Source organism: Lolium perenne, chromosome 6, assembly GCF_019359855.2.
Source record: "Lolium perenne isolate Kyuss_39 chromosome 6, Kyuss_2.0, whole genome shotgun sequence".
Classification (NCBI taxonomy): Eukaryota; Viridiplantae; Streptophyta; class Magnoliopsida; order Poales; family Poaceae; genus Lolium; species Lolium perenne.
Genome location: NC_067249.2, coordinates 126,330,417 through 126,342,268, shown reverse-complemented (window position 1 = coordinate 126,342,268; position 11,852 = coordinate 126,330,417).

The window sequence follows — 11,852 nt, the reverse complement described above, 5'->3', positions numbered from 1 at the left end:
TATTATTGCTAATGCTATGGAAGAATTTAAGCTTGGGGAAGCTGGTTGTGATATTTTTAGTCCCCCAAGTTTTGAGGAGAAAATTTTCTTTGATGATACTTTGCCTCCCATTTATGATGATTATAATGATAGTGGTATTTTGGTGCCACCTACTATGGAGGATAAAGTTTATTATGATTATATCATGCCTGCAATTTATGATGATTACAATGATGGTTGTGATAGTTTTACTCCCACTATTACTAATAAAATTGATTATGCTTATGTGGAGAGTAATGATACTTTTATGCATGTGAATAAGACTGCTTTATGTGATAGTTATATTGTTGAGTTTGTTCATGATGCTATTGAAAATTATTATGAGAGAGAAAAATATGGTTGTAGAAATTTTCATGGTACTAAAACACCTCTCTACATGCTGAAAATTTTGAAGTTACTCGTGTTTTATCTTCCTATGCTTGTCACTTTGTTCTTCATGAATTTATTTGTGTACAAGATTCTTTTTCATAGGAAGTGGGTTAGACTTAAAAGTGTTTCTTATTTGCTTTTGATGCTTTCTTTTTTGCTTCAACTCTTATTTCTTGCGAGAGCATCATTAAAATTACTGAGCCCATCTTAATGGCTATAAAGAAAGCACTTCTTGGGAGATAACCCATGTTTTTATTTTGCTACTGTTTTGTTGTGTCTTGGAAGTTGTTACTACTGTAGCAACCTCTCCTTATCTTTATTTTATTGCATTGTTGTGCCAAGTAAAGTCTTTGATAGTAAGGTTGATACTAGATTTGGATTTCTGCGCAGAAACAGATTTCTTGCTGTCTCGAATTTGAGTAGATCTCTCTGTAGGTAACTCAGAAAAATCTGCGAAAAATCATGAGTAATCCTAAGATATGTACGCAACTTTCATTTGTTTGAGCTTCTTCATCTGAGCATGTTAAGTGCCTCTAAAAAATTCGTCTTTACGGACTGTTCTGTTTTGACAGATTCTGCCTTTTATTTCACATTGCCTCTTTTGCTATGTTGAATGGATTTCTTTGGTCCATTAACTTTCAGTAGCTTTGGGCAATGTCCAGAAGTGTTGGGAATGATTGTGTCCTCTCTGAACATGTGAATTTTTGATTATGCACTAACCCTCTAATGAGATTGTTTTGAGTTTGTTGTGCAGGAAGTTTTCAAGGATCAAGAGAGGAGGATGATATAATATGATCAAGAAGAGTGAAAAGTCTAAGCTTGGGGATGCCCCCATGGTTCATCCCTGCATATTTCAAGAAGACTCAAGTATCTAAGCTTGGGGATCCCTGATACGTTTCCAACGTATCGATAATTTCTTATGTTCTATGCTTGTTTTATGATGATACTCACATGTTTTATACATACTTTATGTCATATTTATGCATTTTCCGGCACCCTATTAACGAGATGCCGAAGAGCCAGTTATTGTTTTCTGCTGTTTTTTGTTTCAGAAATCCTAGTAAGGAAATATTCTCGGAGTTGGACGAAATCAACGCCCAGGATCTTATTTTTCCACGAAGCTTCCAGAAGTCCGGAGGAGATACGAAGTGGAGCGACGAGGCGCCCACACAACAGGGCGGCGCGGCCAGGCCTTGGGCCGCGCGGCCCTGGCGTGTGGGGCCCTCGTGGCGCCCACACAACAAGCAACTTAATAAGAGATAAAGTGCATAAGTACATATTCAATACCACAATAGTTTTTAAGCTATTTGTCCCATGAGCTATATATTGTAAAGGTGAATGATGGAATTTTAAAGGTAGCACTCAAGCAATTTACTTTGGAATGGCGGAAAATACCATGTAGTAGGTAGGTATGGTGGACACAAATGGCATAGTGGTTGGCTCAAGTATTTTGGATGCATGAGAGGTAATCCCTCTCGATACAAGGTTTAGGCTAGCAAGGCTTATTTGAAACAAACACAAGGATGAACCGGTGCAGCAAAACTCACATAAAAGACATATTGTAAACATTATAAGACTCTACACCGTCTTCCTTGTTATTCAAACTCAATACTAGAAATTATCTAGACCTTAGAGAGACCAAATATGCAAACCAAATTTTAGCATGCTCTATGTATTTCTTCATTAATGGGTGCAAAGCATATGATGCAAGAGCTTAAACATGAGCACAACAATTGCCAAGTATCACATTACCCAAGACATTATAGCAAATTACTACATGTATCATTTTCCAATTCCAACCATATAACAATTTAACGAAGAAGAAACTTCGCCATGAATACTATGAGTAGAGCCTAAGGACATACTTGTCCATATGCTACAGCGGAGCGTGTCTCTCTCCCATAAAGTGAATGCTAGGATCCATTTTATTTAAACAAAACAAAAAACAAAAACAAACCGACGCTCCAAGAAAAGCACATAAGATGTGATGGAATAAAAATATAGTTTCAGGGGAGGAACCTGATAATGTTGTCGATGAAGAAGGGGATGCCTTGGGCATCCCCAAGCTTAGACGCTTGAGTCTTCTTAGAATATGCAGGGGTGAACCACCGGGGCATCCCCAAGCTTAGAGCTTTCACTCTCCTTGATCATGTTGCATCATACTCCTCTCTTGATCCTTGAAAACTTCCTCCACACCAAACTTAGAACAACTCATTAGAGGGTTAGTGGACAATAAAAATTAACATGTTCAGAGGTGACACAATCATTCTTAACACTTCTGGACATTGCATAAAGCTACTGGACATTCATGGATCAAAGAAATTCATCCAACATAGCAAAAGAGGCAATGCGAAATAAAAGGCAGAATCTGTCAAAACAGAACAGTTCGTATTGACGAATTTTATCGAGGCACCAGACTTGCTCAAATGAAAATGCTCAAATTTAATGAAAGTTGCGTACATATCTGAGGATCACTCACGTAAATTGGCATAATTTTCTGAGTTACCTACAGAGAAAACAGCCCAGATTCGTGACAGCAAAGAAATCTGTTTCTGCGCAGTAATCCAAATCTAGTATGAACTTTTCTATCAACGACTTTACTTGGCACAACAAAACACTAAACTAAGATAAGGAGAGGTTGCTACAGTAGTAACAACTTCGAAGACACAAAATAAAAACAAAGTACTGTAGTAAAAACCATGGGTTGTCTCCCATAAGCGCTTTTCTTTAACGCCTTTCAGCTAGGCGCAGAAAGTGTGTATCAAGTATTATCAGAGGGTGGTGCATCGTTATCATGAGCTCCCCCATCCGTAGTGGTACTAAGGGCTTTGTCAATTTTAGGCCTATAATAATACTTCTTTGGTTTAGGCACTTTAGAGACATACATAAACTTTTGCTCCTTACCCACATAAGCTTTCTCCTTATATTTAAGAGAAGAAAATGTTGAACCCAAGGTTCCCATAGCTTTTTCAAGTTCGTCAATCCTATTGATTTGATCATCATGGACAGCACAAGTTCCTAGAACACTAATTCTTTCATCAATTTCTCCTAAGGATTTATCAAGTTCATCAGTTTTATCAAGTAACATTTCCAATTTAGTTGCAACACTTGGAAAAAATTTCTCTATGGTTTCCAATTTTTTCATAACATCTTCGAGAGAGATTTCAGTTTTAACTTCATCAACAGGGGGTATCCCAAATAGAATCTCAATAATGCAACTAGCTTCTAATGCAGGAGTACTTAGGAAGTTACCTTTCGCGAGACTATCAAGAACATACCTATTCCAGCTAGAGATACCAACATAAAAATTCCTGAGTAGGATAGTGGTGGAGTGTTTCTTAGTGCACCTATTATGGGCATCACTAATTCTATACCAAGCATCTCTTAAACATTCTCCCCCTCGTTGCTTAAACGTACGAACTTCCACTTCAGGATTACTCATTTTAGCAGTAGTAAATAAAGCAAACTAGATAAAGTAAATGCAGGTAACTAATTTTTTTGTGTTTTTGATATAGCAAACAAGATAGCAAATAAAGTAAAACTAGCAACTAATTTTTTTGTATTTTGATTTAGTGCAGCAAACAAAGTAGTAAATAAAACTAAGCAAGACAAAAACAAAGTAAAGAGATTGGGATGTGGAGACTCCCCTTGCAGCGTGTCTTGATCTCCCCGGCAACGGCGCCAGAAAAAGTGCTTGATACGCGTACAACACGCGTCCGTTGGGAACCCCAAGAGGAAGGTGTGATGCGTACAGCGGCAAGTTTTCCCTCAGTATGAAACCAAGGTTTATCGAACCAGTAGGAGCCAAGAAGCACGTTGAAGGTTGATGGCGGCGGGATGTAGTGCGGCGCAACACCAGAGATTCCGGCGCCAACGTGGAACCTGCACAACACAACCAAAGTACTTTGCCCCAACGAAACAGTGAGGTTGTCAATCTCACCGGCTTGCTGTAACAAAGGATTAGATGTATAGTGTGGATGATGATTGTTTGCGAAACAAGAGAACAGATTGCAAGAGATTGTATTTCAGTATAGAGAATTGGACCGGGGTCCACAGTTCACTAGAGGTGTCTCTCCCATAAGATAAACAACATGTTGGGTGAACAAATTACAGTTGGGCAATTGACAAATAAGGAGGGCATGACCATGCACATACATATTATGATGAGTATAGTGAGATTTAATTGGGCATTACGACAAAGTACATAGACCGCTATCCAGCATGCATCTATGCCTAAAAAGTCCACCTTCAGGTTATCATCCGAACCCCTCCAGTATTAAGTTGCTAACAACAGACAATTGCATTAAGTATTGCGCGTAATGTAATCAGTGACTATATCCTCGAACATAGCACTAATGTTTTATCCCTAGTGGCAATAGCACATCCATAATCTTAGAGATTTCTGTCACTTCCCCAGATTCACGGAGACATGAACCCACTATCGAGCATAAATACTCCCTCTTGGAGTTACAAGCATCTACTTGGCCAGAGCATCTACTAGTAACAGAGAGCATGCAAGATCATAAACAACACATAGACATAACTTTGATAATCAACATAACAAGTATTCTCTATTCATCGGATCCCAACAAACGCAACATATAGAATTACAGATAGATGATCTTGATCATGTTAGGCAGCTCACAAGATCCGACAATTAAGCACAATGGGGAGAAGACAACCATCTAGCTACTGCTATGGACCCATAGTCCAGGGGTAGACTACTCACACATCACTCCGGAGGCGACCATGGCGGCGTAGAGTCCTCCGGGAGATGATTCCCCTCTCCGGCAGGGTGCCGGAGGCGATCTCCTGAATCCCCCGAGATGGGATTGGCGGCGGCGGCGTCTCTGGAAGGTTTTCCGTATCGTGGCTCTCGGTACTGGGGGTTTCGCGACGGAGGCTTTAAGTAGGCGGAAGGGCAGGTCAGGAGGCGGCACGAGGGGCCCACACCACAGGGCCGCGCGGCCAGGGGCCAGGCCGCGCCGCCCTAGGGTGTCGCCACCTCGTGGCCCCACTTCGTCTCCTCTTCGGTCTTCTGGAAGCTTCGTGGCAAAATAGGACCCTGGGCGTTGATTTCGTCCAATTCCGAGAATATTTCGTTACTAGGATTTCTGAAACCAAAAACAGCAGAAACAAAGAATCGCACTTCGGCATCTTGTTAATAGGTTAGTTCCAGAAAATGCACGAATATGACATAAAGTGTGCATAAAACATGTAGATATCATCAATAATGTGGCATTGAACATAAGAAATTATCGATACGTTGGAGACGTATCAATGTGCTGTTGCCACTACGGATAAAACATCAATGCTATATCTAAGGATGTATTTGTTGATTACATTACGCACCATACTTAATGCAATTGTCTGTTGTTTGCAACTTAATACTGGAGGGGGTTCGGATGATAACCTGAAGGTGGACTTTTTAGGCATAGATGCATGCTGGATAGCGGTCTATGTACTTTGTCGTAATGCCCAATTGAATTTCATAATACTCATCATAACATGTATGTGCATGGTCATGCCCTCTTTATTTGTCAATTGCCCAACTGTAATTTGTTCACCCAACATGCTATTTATCTTATGGGAGAGACACCACTAGTGAACTGTGGACCCCGGTCCATTCTTTACATCGAATACAATCTACTGCAATACTTGTTCTACTGTTTTCTGCAAACATCATCATCCACACTATATATCTAATCCTTTGTTACAGCAAGCCGGTGAGATTGACAACCTCACTGTCACGTTGGGGCAAAGTAATTTGGTTGTGTTGTGCAGGTTCCACATTGGCGCCGGAATCCCTGGTGTTGCGCCGCACTACACTCCGTCACCAACAACCTTCAACGTGCTTCTTGGCTCCTACTGGTTCGATAAACCTTGGTTTCTTACTGAGGGAAACTTGCTGCTGTACGCATCACACCTTCCACTTGGGGTTCCCAACGGGCGTGTGCTTTACGCGTCAACAAGCTAATTTCTGGCGCCGTTGCCGGGGAGATCAAGACACGCTGCAAGGGGAGTCTCCACCTCCAATCTCTTTACTTTGTTTTTTTGTCTTGCTTTACTTTATTTTATTTACTACTTTGATTGCTGCACTAAAACAAAACACAAAAAAATTAGTTGCTAGTTTTACTTTATTTACTATCTTGTTTGCCATATTAAAAACACAAAAAAATTAGTTACTTGCATTTACTTTATCTAGTTTACTTTATTTACTATTGCTAAAATGGGTACTCATGAAAATACTAAGTTGTGTGACTTCACAAACACAAATAATAATGATTTCTTATGCACACCTATTGCTCCACCTGCTACTACAGCAGAATTCTTTGAAATTAAACCTGCTTTACTAAATCTTGTTATGAGAGAGCAATTTTCTGGTGTTAGTTCTGATGATGCTGCTGCCCATCTTAATAATTTTGTTGAACTATGTGAAATGCAAAAGTATAAGGATGTAGATGGTGACATTATAAAGTTAAAATTGTTTCCTTTCTCATCAAGAGGAAGAGCTAAAGATTGATTGCTGTCTCTGCCTAAGAATAGTATTGATTCATGGACTAAATGTAAGGATGCTTTCATTGGTAGATATTATCCTCCTGCTAAAATTATATCTTTGAGAAGTAGCATAATGAATTTTAAGCAATTGGATACTGAGCATGTTGCACAAGCATGGGAAAGAATGAAATCTTTGGTTAAAAATTGCCCAACCCATGGACTGACTACTTGGATGATCATCCAAACCTTTTATGCAGGACTGAATTTTTCTTCACGGAACCTATTGGATTCAGCTGCTGGAGGTACCTTTATGTCCATCACTCTAGGCGCTGCAACAAAGCTTCTTGATAATATGATGATTAATTACTCTGAATGGCACACGGAAAGAGCTCCACAAGGTAAGAAGGTAAATTATGTCTAAGAAACCTCTTCCTTGAGTGATAAGATTGATGCCATTATGTCTATGCTTGTGAATGGTAGGACTAATGTTGATCCTAATAATGTTCTGTTAGCTTCATTGGTTGCTCAAGAAGAACATGTTGATGTGAACTTCATTAAAAATAATAATTACAATAACTCTAGGCCATATCCTGCTAATGGTAACTCTTATAGTAGATATGTTTCACCTAATGAGGAAAAGATGTTAGAAATTGAAAGATCTACTAAGAGCTTTATGCAATCCCAATATGAGCAAAATAAATTGTTTACTAAAACTATGAATGAACAATCTACCTTGTTGAAAAATATAGGAAATCAACTTGAAAATCTGAATATGGAGATCTCTGGGTTGCAAACTAAACTTGCAAATGCTGAAAACCAAATCTCATACATGTCTGCGTCACAATCTTCCTTAATTAATAAAATGGCTGCTAAACCTGAGGATATTGATAATAAAATTGTTACTACAGCAAATGCCATCCAAGTTAGAATTAATGAGAATATAAGATTGATGGCCGAATTGCGAGCTAGGTGGGAAAAAGAAGAAAATGCTAAAGAAGATAATATAGCTAAAGTTTGGACTATTACCACCACTAGTAATGATAATGCTCCACATGTTGCTGCACCTCCTACTATCAATGGTAAAATAATTGGTGTTAGTAATGTTTCTACTCCTAATGCAAAGTGATGCGGGCTAAGCCCGTGTGGGTTGCCCGATCTCACGAATTGACCCGGGTGAGTGTGATTGCGGAGGGGGATTCGCGGGGAAGTGGATGAACGCGAAGAACACGATACAAACACACGCACACAACACAATCGGTTTGTTCTCGTTGGCCCGAACCACCAACTCGATAGAAGTTGCAAGGAAAAGACCTTTCGGTAGAAGTCCCGCAAAAAGATCGACGAATCGAGGATCCTATGAATCTAGAAGGGCGAAAAGACCAAACTCAATAGAAGTGCAAGCAAAAGACCAAATAGGTAGAAGTGCAAGCAAAAGATCAAGATTGGTAGAAGTCACCAAAGAGATACAATAGGATTCGATAAGGAGCCCGGGTGGTACAATAGGAATTAACCTAAGGTGGGGGTTTCCCAAATCCACTAAGGGATAATAGAGGCATAAGCCAATTCATCTAAACATCATCTCTCCCTCATGAAGATGGGGTGGAGGTCTATTTGTAGGGAAACACTAAGGAGGGGTAGTTTGGGGAAACAAAGATACAAGCACAACCATGCATGTGGCATCTTAGGGTTCAGATTGTGAGTGGTCACGACATCGGCGACAGTGCCGGCGTGGGGAGGGCGGCAGTGCCGGCCCTGGCGGCAGTGCCGGCCTGTGTAGGGCGGCAGTGCCGGCCCTGGAGCTTCCAGCTCCTCTTCCTCCTTCTCTTCCAAGCCTCCGTGACATCGGCCTTGCGTCCTCGGGTCTCCGTGGCGTCCTCTCTTCCCTCCGTACTTGTCGTCGAGTTCCTATCATCAAGATGTGATGGAGTATGAAGTAGTATATCATTCCAAATAGGCGATTCGAGGCACGCGTAAAGGAGAAGATTCACCTTAGCGTGCCGTCTTGGCGATGAAGCACATGATGCGGTGAAGACCGAAGGTCGGGCTGCATCATCTCCCCCCACTTGAAAAAGAGTCGTCCTCGACGATAGCTCTTCATGAACTTGTATAGGAGGTAGATGACAACCACGCTTGAATGTCGCTTCGCTTGTCAAGAGCCCTATGAATAGCACAAGAAAAGCCAAACAACACTCAAAGCATAGCCAATGTTCCACGAGTTTAGCAAGAGAGCGTAAGTAGAAGGAGGTCACCTTTGCATAATGTCGGTGTGCTCTCATTGAGAGATCTTGTGTAGTAGATGTGTAGGGTTGAACCCATTTGTCGACGCTCATCCACAAGTCACTTGTACCTTCACACAACAAAGACCAAGCGAAGTATATTTGTGTGTGATATTGGAGCACATCATCGATGATATGTCCTTTCATGTTCACAATACCGTTAGCACAACACAAATTTATCAAGAATAATGCATGTGCAAGGTCAATGTGTAAGAACTCCATATGAACATCTTCCAAATGTGGGAACACAAAAACTCCAAATTGTGAGACGACCATGGTGTCCATCTCATGTAGAAACTCATGTCCATTATTGCACTCAAGGCATCGGAAAGAGAAATTGTTCAACATCCTTGAAGCAATAAGTGGAGAGTTTGGCAAAAACACATACGGAAGAGTGTCCAAAATATCATCAACATGTGTGCACACAAACCATTGGAAAGAGAAATTGGTCCTCATGTTTGTTGCAACACCAAATATATCATCCAAAAAGTTCATCAAGAAGACATTTGCACAACCGTTCGTGCCAACAAACCAGATGAAAGAGCAATTGGTCAACTTGTTTGAGGCAACACCAACGGTAAGAATCACATCATCATGCTTGCAAAAGAACCACAAGAAAGAGAAATTGTTCGGCATGTTCAATGCAAAGCATGGGAAAGGTATTAGCCGGGTTCGATCTTGTACTCACTTGAATTATGCTCTCAAGAGCTCGTTTGGTCAACTCGTGCTCAATCGAGGTTGACCTTGTCTTTCGTGTACCTACACACACAATAGGCAAAGCAAAGAACGTGTGTGCATGGTATATGAATACATCATCCATCATGATGGTCCATTTCTTTTGCACCTCACCATTAGCGTTAAGCAAAGCATCATAATAGATATGGTGAATATGCGGGGTAAACACATGAACATGTTCATCATGGATATAGGCAAAGTCTCCAAAATTTGAGAGAGCTATGGGGGCAATCTCATTTACAAGCGTATTAACATTATGGAAAACCAAGCATTGGAAAGAGCAAGTGTTCAACATTTTGGTTGCATTAATGGAAGAGTATTGCAAGCATAAAGCACAAAACATGTTCAACATTTTATCATTGTTGTCGACAAACCTAGGGAAAGAGCAATTGTTCGGCAAGGTTGTCACAACACAAGCATCATCATCCTCGTTGCAAGCAATACATGGGAAAGAGCAATTGTTCGACATATTGCAAGCAATAGGAGAGAAAGCGAAACTCTCATAGCATGGCATGGTGGTATTATCATAAGCAACTAATTCCACATGATCAACAATAGTTGTATCACAAGTATCACATGGGAATGTGAAAGAAGCATATGGCATAGCAATAGGATCATCCAACTCATGCAAGCACTCACAAATCATCATGTCCACTAGTGGGATCATGGCATCATCAACACCTATGTTGTTACCTTTGTAGTCCGACTCATTTGAAGTAGGTGTTGTGGAAGAGGTAGGCTCCATGTGGCCTCCATGTTCATCTTCAATCAAGCATGGTGTGATAGCATCATCTTCATGCACCATGTACATCTTCTTATCCGTGATCGGCGTCTCGTCATCCATGGGACCTAATGAGACACAAGGAAACACACTAGAGGTAGAGGGTAAGTTGTTAGAATTCGAAATGGCCTCACATGACCTATCAACTACCACTCTCATCTCACGTGGTGTATCACTCATGCTCTCGAAGTGTATGCACACAAGCTCACATATAGTGCACTCATCTCACATATAGTGGAGTCGCTCATCTCACATATAGTGGAGTCGCTCATCTCACATATAGTGGAGTCGCTCATCTCACATATAGTGGAGTCCCTCATCTCCATGGCAACGGCGTCATCGATGTCCGAGCAACCTAGCAAAGAGGAAGACAACACAAGAGGAGTAGAGGTTAATGTGTTAGAAATCAAAGCGTCCTCACTCGACTCATGGGATGTGTCACTCTTGCTCTCAAGGTGTGTGAAGTAGGATTTGCACTCGGCTTTGTCTTGGAGGGTCATTGTGGCTTCTCGAGCATCTAGCTTGGCAAAGTAGGCTCTCATCTCGGCCTTTTCTTGTGGGGTCATATTGAATAGCTCTCACTAGGAAGGGTGTGTATGTATGTGGTGGAAGGAAAACTACCAAAAGGTCAAAACTCGCAAACCAAAATCGAGAAAATAGTTCAAGTTAGAGAATAACCGATATGCACTCACACACACACTCAAAGCACACGCAAAAGGCTAAGAACTCTATATGGTGGTAGGTGGGGAAGTGGATAGCAAACGAAAAGAACCAAAGAAAATGTCTATTGTCAAATGTGGGTAAGATCCAAAGTCAAATATCAAAAGCGGTGATCTATGTCAAGGAAACACGGAAACACACACAAGGAAGAACAATGGGGTTAGCGCGACCAAGGAAGTGAGCAAGTAACAAGATGGTCTTAACGAAGACTATTAGCTCGGTGTCGCGCCAACACAAGAGAGACCGTAGCTTGGTTGCATATGAGAGAAGCAACTAGATTTGCACAAATGCCACTCTTCTCTTTTCTCTCTTAGTGCTCACAAGCTTTGCACTCCTTTGTATCGGTGGACACACACTCTTTTTGTATTTCTTTTTCTTTTCTCTTTTCTTTTCACCTTTTCTTTCTATGCTTAGAAGCTTTATTTTTCTCTATG